The sequence below is a fragment of the Bactrocera neohumeralis genome, unplaced genomic scaffold, assembly GCF_024586455.1.
Source record: "Bactrocera neohumeralis isolate Rockhampton unplaced genomic scaffold, APGP_CSIRO_Bneo_wtdbg2-racon-allhic-juicebox.fasta_v2 cluster10, whole genome shotgun sequence".
In the NCBI taxonomy this organism is placed as follows: domain Eukaryota; kingdom Metazoa; phylum Arthropoda; class Insecta; order Diptera; family Tephritidae; genus Bactrocera; species Bactrocera neohumeralis.
Window position 1 is genome coordinate 1,899,799 of NW_026089623.1, and position 16,540 is coordinate 1,916,338.

The window sequence follows — 16,540 nt, forward strand, 5'->3', positions numbered from 1 at the left end:
ATGTCTAAAATAAATAAAAATGGGCGAAAATCCATTGACTAATATCAGGATTTTCCTCCGTATAACTTTACCTCATGTGATTGGTGATTGTATGTGAGGTACCTTAATGAAACCCAGGGAACATGTTTTTAGTATCATGCCGCATATACATCTATTATTAATAGATAAAATCGGGTCGATACTAGCCAAACTCCCATTTACTACTCGTACGTATAATGATTTTCGTTTTTCTAACAAACCTTATGTCGGTCAGTGTATAGTTATATAGAGCTTATGTACAAGTAATTACTTGGATTACGATCCTCTTGTTGACGTTTTACATCTTAAAGTATTTCCGTGGCATTGATTCTTGCAGGTTGCAAGAGTATAAAATGTGCGGTTGCACCCGAAAATTGTCTTTAATTACTTGTTATTATACTGTGGTCATCATAATCAAAATATATGGTTTTAGTTTTAGCTCCATCATTCGCATATATTCAAAAAAAAAAAAAAAACAAAAAAGCCAGTTATCGGCAGGCCATTGCCCGTCGGCACTCTGAGTATAAGTATTTCACAAATGTTGTCAATGCAGTTATTCAGTAGAAACCAGGGATAAGGGGATACCCAACTTATTCCAATGGGATAGAGCCTCAAAATTAGCGTTTTTTTTATAACAATTTGCATTGTAGTCTGAATAGACAGAAAACTTGTTTTTGAGTATTCAAATTAAAACACCCAACATTTACATATTACGATTATAGGTTCGAAATTTATATATGGAGAAACAATTTAAATATTTTATGATTTTATCAGGATACAATACTTAATAAAGTGCAGAGGCAAATGTACGAATGACTTAAATTTGTTAGCTCACAATTAATAATAAATTAATAAATGTTGTTTGCATAATGAACAACAGAGTCATCCGTTCACATAAATGTATGTATGTTTTTAGTAGAATTTTAATTTGGCCGTTCCAATCGTTCCAATTGCAAAACCTTCTCAATCCAGTCGACTGTCAAAGTTGAGGAGGTGATTTAAGCTCTCACTTTCAATGTCATGAGAGTTGTACATCCTTTGATCTTAGGCACAATTAAAAATATAAAATTCCATAAATATCTTTTACTTTATAGAATATATTTATATAAAGTACAAATGAAGTTATGGGGACAAGACCTTCAGGAAATAATGCCCATGGAGTAGGCCACAGTCAAAATCGGGTTATAATTTTTCAAGTCTTTTGATACCTAATATGTGGTAATACTGAAATTAAGGGAAGATCTTTTCGTGATAATAATTTACCCTTGAGCCTAAACAGGTTAAAACAGGTCAATACTTGCCCATCTACTTAACCCTATACCATGCACCTAATTCAAAAGTTTTAGAACTTCCGGTTGAATTTTGAGAGAGTGTACTACTTATCTCTTTAATAATATTATGTCTATGTGCCAAAAATGTATAATATTTGGCCAATACTACCCCTAATCACCATATATACAAGTATACTATTTCAAACATACGGGCTAATTAATATTGTACATATCAATATCGAAGATTTTTTAGTCGATTAAGTAACGTCGTTTAATGTTTGTTATATACGGCATAATTCAGAAAATATTATAAATGTGAGATATTTTTGAGAAAAATAATGTGGTTTAGTGTTGATTAGATAATGCAAGTTGAAGTCTTACGCAACATATTTTAATATAACAGTTTCGCGATATCTAAAGGTATTTTCCAGCCTTTGAGCTTGCAAATTGAAAAATTTTAAAATTCTTTGTTACACCCGAACTTCGTAAATTGATTTTTTTGTTTTTTTCAAAAGATTATTTTATTTGCAATCTGTCCTACTAATATTCAGTACAAATAATTATAAATATATTTCAACTTTGTGAATACATTCATACATACATATATCTTCAATCGTGTGCATTCTTAAAATTTAAATAGCAAATCTAGGACATGAACTTTTTTAATTCATTGAGTTTCATGAGTACGAGTATCATCTAATAGGCATACCACAAGAGAGTTTATAGTTTAGGTATTTATTAGATTAATTCTTGCTTCTTCTTTTTCGTAGCGAATTTGAGGAAATTTATTATATTTTCATTTGTCGTAATCCACTGAGTGTTTAGAATCATTCTTGGAATCCTGCTATTTATATTGTTGCAGCCGTTCCGTATGTAATAAGTTGTTTCCCACAAAAGAATTTTTTTTTGACAATTCAAAACAACCAAAATAGCATCCGTGACTAGCCATTGGAATGTACTAATGTCCGGTTATGGGAATTGCATTTGTTTGAAAATAATGAAAACGTTGTGTTCATGAAATGTCTCGAGTTATGGGAGATGTGTAATTTCTCTCCATGGAAGTTCGAAAATTTTATATTATTATTATATGGGGTCTAAAGAATTTATTGATCCGGTTTAATAAATTTTTGACAATACCACATACCACTGTCGTTTCTTTACTGGAAAGTGAAAGCATCAGATGGAATTTAAAATTTTGTTATATTGTTGTAGTCCGATTCCCGCACTGGAACATAGAATTTGGAGATAATACTAAATACCAAATTTAGTCGACATTGGTTCTTACCTGAAGCCCTCTGGATGTAAAATGTTATGCAACTGGCGTATTTATTTATTTATTTTTCGCGCGTTTAGTAGTTTTCTTATATGGAGAGATGGAGAGGTTATCATCCGTTTGTACAATTCCGGTAGGAGTGCTTAAGGGATTATTGTATCTTAAGTGGTTTAGAATATACAGTGAGGAGCAAAAATGAGTACAAATTTGTGCTTCGTGTCTTTATATCTGCATAAGTATAAAAGTAAGAAAGGAAAGAAATTTCGAAATGCTTTTTATCTCTTTAGTTCATATTCAGTTCCAAACAAAATAGTTAGTAATATAAAAGAAAATATCGAATTCTAAGGAAAACACATATAAAACTAAAGCAACTAACATGTACTCAATTATTCACCTGCTACGTATTTAATAAAAATATCAATGTTTGCCGTAAGTTTGCATTTTTCATGACTTAAATGAAACATTTAATTTTTTTTTTTCAAAATTATTTTATTTAATGTATCTGCTTTTTCTTAAAGCCTAACAATAAGCAATAAAATCTTAAATCTATTTAAAAACTAGACAGACTCAAGCAAGTGATTGAGCTGTTTTGGTGATACGTCGCTCTTTAATACGCAGGCATATCTCTTCTTTTAAGTCGTGTTTGATCGCAGGAATGTACCAAAGCATTAGCCAAAGGGTTTGGGTGATCTCGGAGTTTAGATATATATTTACTTCTGCCGTCTTCTACTTCTTTTTTTACCAAAGGAATACCAAGGTCTTTATGGATATTTTCGTTACGCATGTACCATGGTGAACACGTGATTGTTCCAAGCATTTTTGATTGGAACCTTTGTATTAAATCAATATTAGTTGCACAGTTGAATGCCATACATCCAAATCGGCTTTATGACCGCATTATATAAAAGCACTTTGTTGTCTAGGCTAAGTTTGGAGTTTTCATTTAAAAGCCAATTTAAATTTGCAGCTCTAATCTTCATATATGTTATTTTACTAGAGATGTGTTTTCTCCACGTGAGCCTTCTATCTAGGTGAATACCAAGATATGTTACTTCGTTCGCTTGGGGTACTAAAATATTGTTTAAATTTACTGCCGGGCACATCTTTGGTCTTAGCGAAAATGTAATATGCTTACACTTCTGTTCATTCACGTTTATACGCCAGTTCGCTAGCCACTCTTCGACAGAACTTAAATGCTTCGCTAATATTCGTGATGCTAAAAAGTGGCATTTGTTACGGCTCACTATAACTGTGTCATCCGCAAAAGTTAAAGTTAATACGTTATAAGCTGTTGGAAGATCTGCTGTATATATGATGTATAGTGTTGGGCCTAAAACACTGCCCTGGGGTACACCAGCCCTTATCTGTCGTTCATCAGATATGAAATCTCCCACTTTTACCATAAATTTTCTATTTTTTAAGTAAGACTCCAAGGTTTTATACAATTCTAGAGGTAGAATTTTTTTAATTTTATATTAAAGACCTTCGTGCCACACCTTATCAAACGCCTGAGCTACATCTAGAAATATTGCTGAACAGTACTCCCTGTGCTCAAATGCTTTCCTTATCTCGTTAGTACATAATTTTATTTACTTGCTCTATTGTGCCATGTTTCGCACGAAATCCGAATTGATGCATTGGTATTGTGTTATTTACGTGGAGGAAAGGAGACATCTTTGATAGTAATACTTTTTCAAATACTTTTGAAGGACAGGATAGAAGACTGATTGGTCTGTATGAAGACGGCTGCGTTAAGTCTTTCCCAGGTTTATTTATCTAGATAATCTGCGACTTTTTCCATGAAATTGGATAGTATCCGAAACTAAGAATTGCATTGAAGAGCAAAGAGAGCACCTCTACACCAATAAGTACTCAATTAGCATTTTTGGGAAAATTTTATCATGTCCCGGCGACTTTTTTGGATTAAGTTCTTTGATGATACCAATGATTTCAGAAGGTGAAGTCATAAGAGACTCGAGCGACTCTTTAGCTGTGTTGGGTAAGATTGACAGCTTAAAGTTGTTCTTTGGCAAATTGGGTCGAAATACCTTTCCTAGGTGATTTGCAAAGCAATTAGCCTTTTCCTCGTCACTTCGAGCCCAATTTCCACCCAAGTCTCGTATAGGCATGTTGGAGTCAGTTGGTGGCTTCATGGACTTTTGGGCTTTCCAAAGGGAATTTTGCTTGTTTGGGTTTGGACACAGCTTCTTTATATACATTTCGGTGTTGAATTCTTCCTCACGTTTAAGCGTTTTTTTTTAATTTACGTACACCAGATTTTAATTGAAGCTGAGTGGAAGGGGAACGATTTATCTGCTATTCACGTCTTGCACGCCTTTTTTCATTTACAAGCATTTCTATTTCTCTATTAGAGATTTTTCTGAAACCAAGCGGCTTATAGCTTTTGTTTGGTGTTGCTAAGACAGCTCGCTGGTTATTATATCGTTGACTTCTCTTATACTTTCGTCAATATCTCTTCCTGTATTTATTTTGTACTCAATATTAATGTGGCTACTGACGTATTTTTTATATTTTAGCTAATTCGCTTTATATGAAGTTAGACCCACCTTTGGATTAACGAATATGGGTTGTTCACATAACTTTATTAGTACAGGAGAGTGATCAGAAGAAAGATCAGTACATCAAAATCAATTAAATCTGGTATTTTCTTACGATCACTAGGCCAATATGTCGGCTTACCAGGAGATATTATTTCAAGGTTATTGTGCCTATTTATAACAGTTTGATACAGCTGTCGTCCTTTCGGATTAATAAGACGTGAGCCCCAGTACGTGTGTTTTGCGTTGTAATCTCCATCTGATAGAAATCTTTGACCTAGTGTTCCAAAAAAGTCTTTAAATTCCATTTCTGTAATTTTAAAACGATGTGGACAGTATATAGCCGTAAGGTTTAAGTCACAGCCCCGATTTTTTAGTGATATTGTTGTAGCTTGTAACTGTGGTGTAGCATGAGATTCTAGAGGATAGTGGTTTAAACGATTTCTAATCAACACTGCGGTGGCACCATGCGCTTTACCATCCGGATGATTTGTAACATATAGTTTAAATCCCGGTATATTGAAATTATTTTTATTTGTTAGATGAGTTTCTGAAATAAGCATTACATCTATATTCTTTTCAGACAGAAATCTGATAATCTCTAATTTATGTTGGTTAACACCGTTAGCATTCCATATACAGATATTTAGTAAGCTAATTTTTTACTTAATAAATTTTGCAGCATTTGATTTTGTGATTTTATTAAATCTTGGATCATGTTTTGCATAGTAGACATAAATTGTGTCATACACTGCGTAAGATTTATAATCATTTGGAGGATTTAGCGGCAGTTGCATTTGCACAGTGTTGCCTTTCACCACTTTTGCATAGCTTCCTTGCATATTATTATTGTTAGAAGTAATAGGATTTGAACTTTTTTCTGAGGTGGCTATAATTTTAATACGGGGTGTTTGTAACATTTGGTTACGACGTGCTTGAATGCCCTGTGACAATTTCGATTTCAAATCTTTATATACAGGTTCTTTAGTTCTTCTTTCTTAAGGGTGCATTTAGAAGTGGGATGTAAATCACCACATACCACACAAACACTGCGTAGAATGCAGTATGAATTAGTATGCCCATATTCTTGGCAGTTAGTACATTGTACCGGACCGTTTCTTTTATGTGGTTCCTCCACAGTTACTCTACTTGTGGTACTTTGTTTCTATTAAATATATTTACAACTGTTTTAATTCCAAAACCACATTCTTCCAATGCTTCTTTGACTTCACATTTAAATAATATTATGCTTTATAGCGCTTTTTAACAACTTTTTGATAAATAAGAAACTATTTTTTTAATAGTTAATACTTTCATTTCATTGGCCTTCAAAACATTGAAAAAGGTACTATTACACATCGAGGGGAGTATATAGTCATCACAAGAGCAAGACTCAATACGAATGATATCTAAAGTGCTTAAAATAGGCCAATCAATAGTCGTAAGCGTTCAGAAAAGTCGACCTAAAGTCCCCATATCACAAGCGAGGGGTTACAATAAAGTTTTCGCGGATACAGACGAACATCTTATAACAAAACATACGAAAAGAAACAAGCATTTGACACCAAAGAACGCACTTATAGAAATGAACAAGTTTGTCAGTAAATGGAATGCCAGAAGAGCACTCCTCGACATTAGCTATATCGGCGCGGTAAAAACCTGCATTGTAATTATACTTGTAGAATGTTAAGGAACAGTTGAAATTAGATAGCAGATGACTGGAATCTTGTAATCTGGTCAGTCGAATCAAAATTTAAAAAATATTGCTGGCGAGATCATCCAAAGGAACCAAGTTACACAAAAAGTGAAATATGATGGAAGGATCGTCATGGTATAGTGTTGCTTCACATACTGGCGTGTAGTACCTCTACAAAATTCTATGGACCATTTTGCAGACCATATACCAGATTTTGTGAAAAGGAGTGCTTGTCGTAAGGAAGAAGTCATATTTTAACAAATTTGACGACTCAAACCAAACATCCAAAATCTTGAAGTAATGGCTTGCCGAAATAAATTTCTTATTGATGCAGTGATCAGCCCAAAGTTCTGATCTCAATCCGATTGACAATTTGTGGTCAATATCAAATGTAGATTAGGACAAAACAGATCAACCGCTATGTCCATAATCCTTCCTATTCAAACCTCCTAATTTCTGTATCCTTACGGCAAAACATGCTGCAACTTTCTAGTAAAGACGTAAATGGGCAGCTAATGCCTGTATGACCTTATAGCGCCGGAAACCTTTGCACAGGCGCCTTTCCGGACTCCAGTTAGTTTTCTGATATTATTGTGTTTCTTTAAAGATGGCCACCAAACCAGTGCCGCCTATGTTAGAATTGGCCTAATAACGGCCGTATACATTCACACGACAATATTTGGTTTAAGGACCCAGTCCCTGTTAAATATTCTTTTGCAGGTATAGTAGTCTTAATACCCTTTATTTGCTATATTTTCGAGGTTAATCTTCCAAATTTAGTTTAGTATCAATTTCAGCCCCAAATATTTAGCTGTCGGGAAAAAGAAATTGTTATATGGTACCACCAAGTGGGGGAGGAATAAATTAAGGCATTTTGGTTTTATTTGTGAAAAGCATCAGTTCCGTTTTACTAGAGTTAACACCTAGTCCATTGTTTGGGGCCATTGGTGTGACATAATCTCACTGATTGTGGAAAGAAACATCCCTGATGCCATCAACATTATGTCTGCTGCATATGCTACTGCTTTAAACCCTTCTCCATTAAGCTGAAGTATTATTTTATTTAATATATAACATAAAATAAAACGACGAGTTTTCTTGGCAGCACTATGTGCTTACTTTGAGCTTTATTTCAAACTGAAAACTTGAAACTATAAGTGCCTAGTCATCAAAATTAGGTTTACGCGTGTTTCGCTCACCTACCTAATAATCGGGAGAACGGATGCGCGTGTAGCGCATTCCATTGAGCTAAGATTGCAATAGGAGTCTCAACTGTAAGTTGACTCCTAATTATGCAGACATTGTTGTCAGCGAATTTATATGAATTTATATTGTGTTAACTCCTCCCTCCGAAATTCCAATCGTCCCCGATTGGTCTTTAAAAGTATGGTATGTCGTTAAGACTTTTATGTTTTGCTACTTTTCTTGTCGGCATATGAATCGCTTCCGCGTTTTGAATAGTGATTTCGGCAATTTTCCGTGTCCGAATTTTAAGAGTTATAATTATGATTATAACAACGACCAAAATACCGAAATGAGTTAGCATACTAGACTTGACTAGTAAATTTAGAGAGCTAATTTTTTTATATTTTTAATATTAAGCTCTCTCATAAACTTTAGAGACAGTACTTCTTCGTACTCGGATCGATAATTTGAATTATGTATTAATGCTGGCAATGGTCTCAGGCTGTGAGCTTCGATGGCAGTAAAATTTAAATCGTTAATTTTTATTGTTTCATTAAAAAATTTTACAATAAATGATCCATTTAAATGTCTCGTTACATTATTACTTATAGTTAAATTTCCTTGAAAGTTATTTAGTAAAATTAATCCTGCTTTTAGTTCTTCAATGTTTCTTACATGTTCAGTATTTGTAATAATACAATCAAAAAGTTTGTTTTCTATCAAATTTTTAATACAATTTTCGTTTTTTAAATCTACAATTTGGTCTTTTTTGCATATTTTTACATTATTTATTTGTTTACAATCATTTTCTATTCCATAGTAATTTTCATCACATTTCAAAACGTTTTCAAATTTTAATTTCAAAATTATTCCATTTTTGCTTATTGGTTTTATTAAAATGCAATTATAAATTTCATTCCTTGTTTTTGGTACTTTTATTACAAAAATTAGTAAATTTTGTTTCATAGCTATTTGAATATTTGCAAAGCTTAATGATTCTTCTAAAGAATCAAACGGAATGTTTTCTTCAATAAATATGTCATTTATCTTGTGAGCCTCTTCATTCGATATTATGAAACTGTTTATTATGTTTGCTTTGGTAAGATGTATTGCTCTGTTAATGTTTTCAATTTCTTCTTTTATTATATCAATTTTAAATTTATACTGAAGTATTAGTGAGGTTCGAAATTCATTGCTATTTTGTAGTGTTTTTAATATGCTGTTGCTTACATCGGTAATATTTTTAATTCTTTCAAAAACGTTTCTATTAATTACTAGCTGTTGATTATTGTTTTCTATGCTTTCTTCAAATTTACTATTGATCGCTACAAGGTCATCATGGTCGGGATTTCCCGCAATCCATTTCCATGCTGATCCTATAAAATTTAATGACCTCTTTACTTTATATTTTGGTGTTATATTGTTGATAGTAATATTAATTATTTTAATTTCTTCTGCAATGAATGGGTGCAAGGGATGGGACGGTGGGATATTTTTTGTGAAGTGGGTATTTATGTCCTCTAGGATTATGGAGTATTCGGTGAGGTTGATGAAGTGAAGGATCCTGTAAGTTCCAGACTGCACTTTCCCGATGCCATTTTCGATGGTAACAATTTCGGATCGAGAGTAATCGAGTACTTCAACCGAAGCGTAGCAAAGGATGTGAAGGGTTATGGAAATTAGTGATCTAAAAGGAGATATGATTATATTAGTTTCTTATACGATCCTTGTGGACTATTTTGCCTGATTCTGTTTTTACAGTGGAATGTCTGTTTTCCTTAACTATTTCCTCTTTGTACCTTTTTGAAAGTTTTGTTCCTAATCTTTTATTCTGTTTAACAAAAATTTTGTCTCCTGTTCTATAGTCAATAGTTTCCTTTCTATATTTGTTATGATATTGCAGGTCCTTTTCCTGTTTCTCTTTTAATTTTTCTAGAACCTTCTTCATAGTTTCTTCTCTATTAGTGGCATTTGAGGTAGGTCTACCGAAGAATATGTCAACGGGTTTTTTTCTGTAACAGAATGAACAGAATGGTTGTATTCGTTTACAAACCATTCCATTAATTCGTCGAAATTTTTATCAGAGTGTTCCTGTTTTAAGCATCTCATAATTTCTGATATTGTTGAATGAAACCGTTCTATTTGTCCATTCACCTCGCTTTTATAGGGTGGTGCAGTGAATATTTTTATATTGAATTCGTTTTCTAACATGAATTTTATTGGTTGAGAATTAAATGTCTTTTCGTTATCGAAAACTATAGCCTTCGGAATTCCAAAATAAAATATTATTTCTCTTAAGGGTTTTTTTATACTGTCTATACTTTTCCCATCTATTTTCTTTATAATGGCTAATTTGGAAAACTTGTCAATAGAAGTCAGTACTTTATGTTTGTCTGTTGAGAAAATGTCTATGTGAATAGTATGACCTGGATATTCTGGTAAGGGTGTAGCTCCTAATTTTGCATTGTTTGGGTGGCGATCATATTTATTTTCTTTACAAACTTTGCATAATTTTGTGATTTTTTTTTATTTTTTTTCGACATAGCGGGGAAATAATATTTTTCCAAAATCTGTAGCTTATTTTCTTTTTCGTTTCTGTGAGCACGGTTATGTTCCTCGATTATTATTTTATCTTGGGTCTCGGTCTTAGTAATATCTTCAACTACTATTTGTGTGAAACGAATTTTGTAATTTGCGAAATGTAGAGGGTAGATTGATTGGATTTTTAGCATAATGGGCTCTGTGGTTTTTATACCATTGATTACCGATGGATTAAGATATTTCTTTAAAAGCGATTTTAGCGATTCTTCATTGTAGGTTGTTTCAGTTATTAAGTGCCTATGGTACGTAGGGAAAACTATTTCGAATTTGTATGAATTTTTGGAATCTTCTGATATGAAAATTTGGTTTTTGAAGACGTTAATGGGTATTTCTACTGAAGAAATTAAATTTTCGGAAGAGCTGTCACTACTGTGGACAGTCATTGAATTTAAGTTAGCGATTGGTGGTCGTGAGAGTAGGTCTGCGACGATGTTTGTGTTGCCTGGTTTATAAATGATTTCGTGGTTATATTCTTCCAATTGTGCCTTCCATCTTTTCATTTTTGCATTAGTATTTTTGTTGCTGAGAGCAAAGGTCAATGGTTGGTGATCAGTGTAAATCTTAACCTTTTTTGATCCGTATAGGAAGCATTTCAGGGACTGTAGAGCCCAAATTATTGCCAACATTTCTTTTTCATTGGCGGCAAAAGTTTCCTCTGCTCTGCTTAGAGTTCTTGACAGAAAGGATATTGGCCTACCGTCTTGGGAGAGTACGGCTCCTAGAGCGTAATTTGAAGCATCCGTGGTAAGCTCAAAAGCTTTTTCGAAATCTGGATAGTGAAGTATAACATCGTCTGACGTCAAGCAATTTTTCAGGTCTTTAAAAGCTTCTACTTGTTGTGCGGTTAGATTTAAAAGTGTCCTTTTAGACTGATCCTTGGAAACTCTTCCCAGCTCTCCTCTCAGTATTTCAGTCAGGGGTTTTGCAATTTGTGCGTACGCTTTTATAAATCTGCGATAATGTCCGGTCATTCCTAAAAAGGAGCGTAAATCATGGACAGTTTTTGGCCGTGGAAAATTTATTATAGCTTCTATCTTTTTTTGTGTAGTGCGAATTCCATTTTGGCCAACTATTATACCGAGGAACTCGATTTCCTTTTTGATAAATTCACATTTATCGAACTGTACCTTTAAATGCGCTTTTTCGAGAGTGTCAAATATAATTGCAAGATTTCTAAAATGATCTTCTTTACTTTTGCTAAAGATAATTATGTCGTCAACATAAACGTAGCACCGAACGCCGATGTGTTTTCGTAGCACATCATCCAAAGTGCGTTGGAAAATGGCAGGCGCATTTCTTAAGCCGAATGGAAGTCGAGTAAATTCAAATTTCCCATTGGCAATGGAGAAGGCGGTCTTCTCAATATCTGCTTCGTTGAGAGCAATCTGATGGAATCCACTCTTAAGGTCAATTGTAGAAAAATACTTATTTGATCCTAGATTAGTTAGAATAGTGGTAATATCTGGAATGGGATATTTATCTGCTATGGTATCCTCGTTCAATTTACGATAGTCGATAACCATACGGAATTTTTTTAATCCTGAGGCGTCTTCTTTCTTCGGTACGACCCATACCGGAGAATTGTAGGGAGATTTCGATGGTCGAATAATGCCATCTTTAAGTAATTCCTCAATTTGTTTGTCTATTTCTTTTTTTAAAGGCATTGGATAGGGGTTTTACTCCTAATTTCGGCTTTAACGTTCGTGACATATGTTAATTTTTTATCTGGTTCAGCAAATAATGTTGGGCAAGAGTTAAAGAGTTGTTTTAATCTTTCGTTATCTTCGGGACTCAAATGATTTAGCCTTAATGTTGTGTGTGTAATAGAGTTAATTGCTAACTGGTGGATGGGGTATTCGTATTTATTGAGTAATGTAAAATAGTTCTCCTTAGTAAAAATTACTGCGTTTAAACTTTTCATTGTATCGTTACCTATTATGGCATCAAAGGTTCTTAACTTGGGCAAAATGTGAAATTTTAAATTACCTATTTCATCACCGAAAACACTGATATTGGCATGATGAGTAATTTTGACGGGTCCACCAACAGAATTTGCAATGAAGGGTTTGTTCGGAATGGGGTTCCTGATATAAGTTGGACTAATATAATTTTTGTTCGATCCGGTATCTAATAAAAATTTTAGTTCATTGCCATTTTTCATTTTGAAACGATAGTATGGCAATGAGGAGTTTAGTCTAAAAAATTGATATTGTCACTAGGGGTTGCTTCGATCTCTTCTTGTTCTTCGTTGTATTCGGGTTGGTAGTCCTGCGAAGACTCGTAGTACCCTTCAGGATATTCTAATATTTCATTATCGTATTCTATTGGGTCAGTTTCTGTAACTTCAGTATTGTAGATCCGTTGCATTTTATTAGGAGTCTGTATTATCTGTGATGGTGGTCTCTTACTAGCTTGATTATTATTAGCCTGCGCTAGTTCATTACTAAATGCTTGTGGTTTGTTACTGAATGTTTGCTGCCTATTATAAAATGTTTGATTTTGTTGATACTGAGGCCTATTCTGATAATTTATTTGCTTCGTTTGAAGAGAGCGATCAACTTCCATTGGTGTAGGAGGTTTTGGAGGAAGAGGTGGTCTAAAGTTTGGTTGCACTGTGACGTAGTGTCGGTTTTGTCCGTACTGTTGATACGAATTTGGTCTAAGGGATTGGTTGTGAACATTTGTAAGTTCTGGGTAAAAGGGTCTTACTTGGGGTTTGAATGAGTATGACCTTGGTTGATTGTGGCTAATAGGTTTGGTATTGGTCGGCAAGCGACTGATACTATTTGTATGGTTCGTCCTGTAATTCATGTTGCCTAATTTGAGACACATGTTGAGAGCCTGTGGTAAACTGGTTGGTTCCTTTACACTTAACAGACTGGGTAAGGCACCTTTCAGACCTCATATAAATGTGTCAAGTGCCTTTTCTCTATATGTCGTTGTCATGGCATACAAAGCTTCTTCACCTAACTCCAGGCAATCGATTTTGTCTAGGATAAGTGAGAGATATTGATAAACTTGTTGATAAAATTCTTCAACAGTGCTACCCCGTTGGGCAAGTGTTGTCATTTGATATTCCAACGTGCTAACGTCTCTCTTGTCTGAGTAATGTAACATCAGACATTTTTTTATCTTACCCCAATTTAATGGGGTGCGGTAAGACTCAAGGGCCGTGTCAGCTTCGCCAACTATCTTGTGTCTTATTGTATGCAGGATAGCAAAATATTTTGGGGTGTTCTTATTCTGTCCGTACATTAATAATATTCTATCTACCGATTTCCGCCATGAACTGAATTCTCCGTTTTTACCCGAAAATTCTCTTAAACATTTTACCACATCCGGAACTCTTTCGGATGCGTCCACGTTAATGCTAAAATCTACAGGATGTTCAACTTCTTCTTCGGTTTGTGGGTGTAGTATGGTCGAAACTGTTTCCGATATTAACGAAACGAGTTTTTTTTTTGATTAGGAGTTAGTGCTGGATGAGTGCAGATTTAATCTCGACAATGTCGATGCTATTTGTTCTTTCTGACTCATTTTGATTCACTACCTTTCTTTTACATTTGAAAGATGAAAAATATGAACCTTTCCTTTATAATTTATTAATATTATTTCTAGAATATAAAAAATTTATTTTTAATAATTTTTTCCTTATATTATATATTTTATTTAGACTAACTTACATTAATCCTAGCCACTGCATTATGTCCTTAGATGGTTGATTGCTGGTTAATAGTAAGTTGATGAATATTGTTGCACCTTTTTTTTTGTCTCTTTTGCACTTAGCTTTATTTGTTGATTTCGTTATTTGATGATTTTAGCCTTTTAAGTTCGTTTAATTTTAGTATTCTTTAAAATTTTTTAAAAATTTTATTTTATTTTTTCTTAAAAAATGTAAAAAGGTTTTTTTTATTCTTGTTGACTATGTTAATCTTCCGGTTGGCGGGTCCGTACGGACCGTCCCTTTCGTGAACACGTGTTGTGCTCTTACTACGGGGCCAACTACCAGAAGTTTTTTGTTATTTTTTTATTTAGAAGCCGCGAAAATAAATCAGGGAACGATTTTTAACTTTCGCGGTCCCTGCTCGGGCGCCACATAAAATAAAACGATGAGTTTTCTTGGCAGCACTATGTGCTCTCTTTGAGCTTTATTTCAAACTGAAAACTTAATTCTATTGCAAGCCACCATCAAGCTTAGCTCGAGCCCTATAAGTGCCTAGTCATCAAAATTAGGTTTGCCCGTGTTTCGCACACCTACCTAATAATCGGGAGAACGGATGCGCGTGTAGCGCATTCCATTGAGCTAAGATTGCAATAGGAGTCTCAACTGTAAGTTGACTCCTAATTGTGCAGACATTGTTGTCAGCGAATTTATATTGTGTTAATTTATATAAAGAGGGGAAAGGACACCTTTGAGCAGTGCCTCTGCTTATGTATGTAGCTCATTCGTGTCGCTATTTGATGCTACGGTCATTCTGTTCAAAAGTATTGATCATGTCCATCTGCACACCATGTAGGGAAGCAAACGATGGATGTGATCGAGCTGCTAAATAATTACCGCAGTACTGAAACCCTTTTGCTAACTTGATATTCCCTTTGTTGCTGATGTTCAGCTGACACTCGGCTGATACTTTGCTGCAATACTGCTTTAAGCTTCCGGCCAAGATTTTTCCAAAACGTCTAACTAGGCATTTAATGATTACAGTTAAATCCCTTTCTTCCAAATTTAGGTTAAATTTTGGTAGCAACCGATTCAGATTGAAACTTCCAAAACTTCATCGGAAAACCGCGTTTTTAAATCTTGCAGCTTTTCTGGGTTTTTTCACTTCAATATATAATTTTCAGCCATTTGTTTAGCATTTGAAAAAAATGTATTAAAGTGATGATCAGCATGTATTCTTCGTGTGTTCAGTGTTGCAACCAATGTTGTTACTCGTATGACATTTGATGCTTTCGCAAGGTCGATTGATTCGTTCTGCAAAATCACACTAAGTGGCTGCGTCAGTGACAAAACATCACTGAGACAGAACATTCCAATAATAAATTCGAAGTTGCACAGTACTGTGACTAGATTCGACGCTTTTACTGCAGGCGTTCTATTCTTCCATTCGCTTATTTCTGGCAGTACTTGAACTATTTCCGGAAGGAATTGAATTGAAGAATGGGATCATGTCTTTGTACCCACTTTGTCTCACAAAGCTGCATAACTGAAAGAGACTGGATCCGTTCTTGGATGCGCAACAAATTACCGACAAGACGTGTTGCTTCGGCAGTGTTGTTTGATTTTCGCGTGATGTTTTCGCATCAAAGGCAACACTGCTGCAATAATTTCGCAACGAACACACCCGACGCTGCATTGATATTTTTTCAAAAATCCAATGTTTTACGTCGATGTTTTTTATTCAAATCTTACTTCACATCTTCATAACACTCTTACTCGAATTAGCACGAAAACGTCCATTTCGAAACGTTTTGTCATATGTACTGTCATATATGTATTGAATATTGTTATAAAATATGGAGATTTCGTTGGTGGAATGTGCGCTTACAAATACTGAAGCGCATTTATAAATTAGTGTGAAATAAGTTTTACAAAGAAATTGAAAATACATTTGGTATTAAATTTTAGTTTCTTGCCATAATGTTTAGAAATTTCATGAAGGAATTGGTTCCGCTTTTTTAAGTTACTAGCAGAGAGACATTATAACTGCGCGTAAAAAAAATTAATTTTCAAAGATTTTTTCAATTGTAAGTGTGAAAGTTACTGTCTAACGTATGTTATACGGACTGAGAAAATAAAACAGCGGTGGTTCCTTGGGTTAACAATTCACCTTTTGACAATTTATATTTGTTGTTTTGGGACGTTAAACGTAATCGAACTGCACGAAAATCATACAACAGCTTATTTAGAACAAATTTGTCTCAGATTGTCACACAG

General features: G+C 34.2%; 1 protein-coding gene across 18 annotated transcripts in view; it reads left to right on the plus strand.

Annotated features, from left to right (window-relative positions):
* The window catches only part of LOC126764847 (uncharacterized), a 117,491-nt gene that overhangs the window by 33,480 nt on the left and 67,471 nt on the right, over positions 1-16,540 (plus strand). Inside the window, exon 2 of one of the 18 annotated variants that reach the window (XM_050482447.1) lies at positions 14,276-14,337. The exons of the other annotated variants lie outside the window; for them this stretch is intronic. The gene's annotated coding sequence lies outside the window, so the exon portion shown is untranslated. The remainder of the gene's footprint in view (positions 1-14,275; positions 14,338-16,540) is intronic. 18 annotated transcript variants of the gene reach the window in all.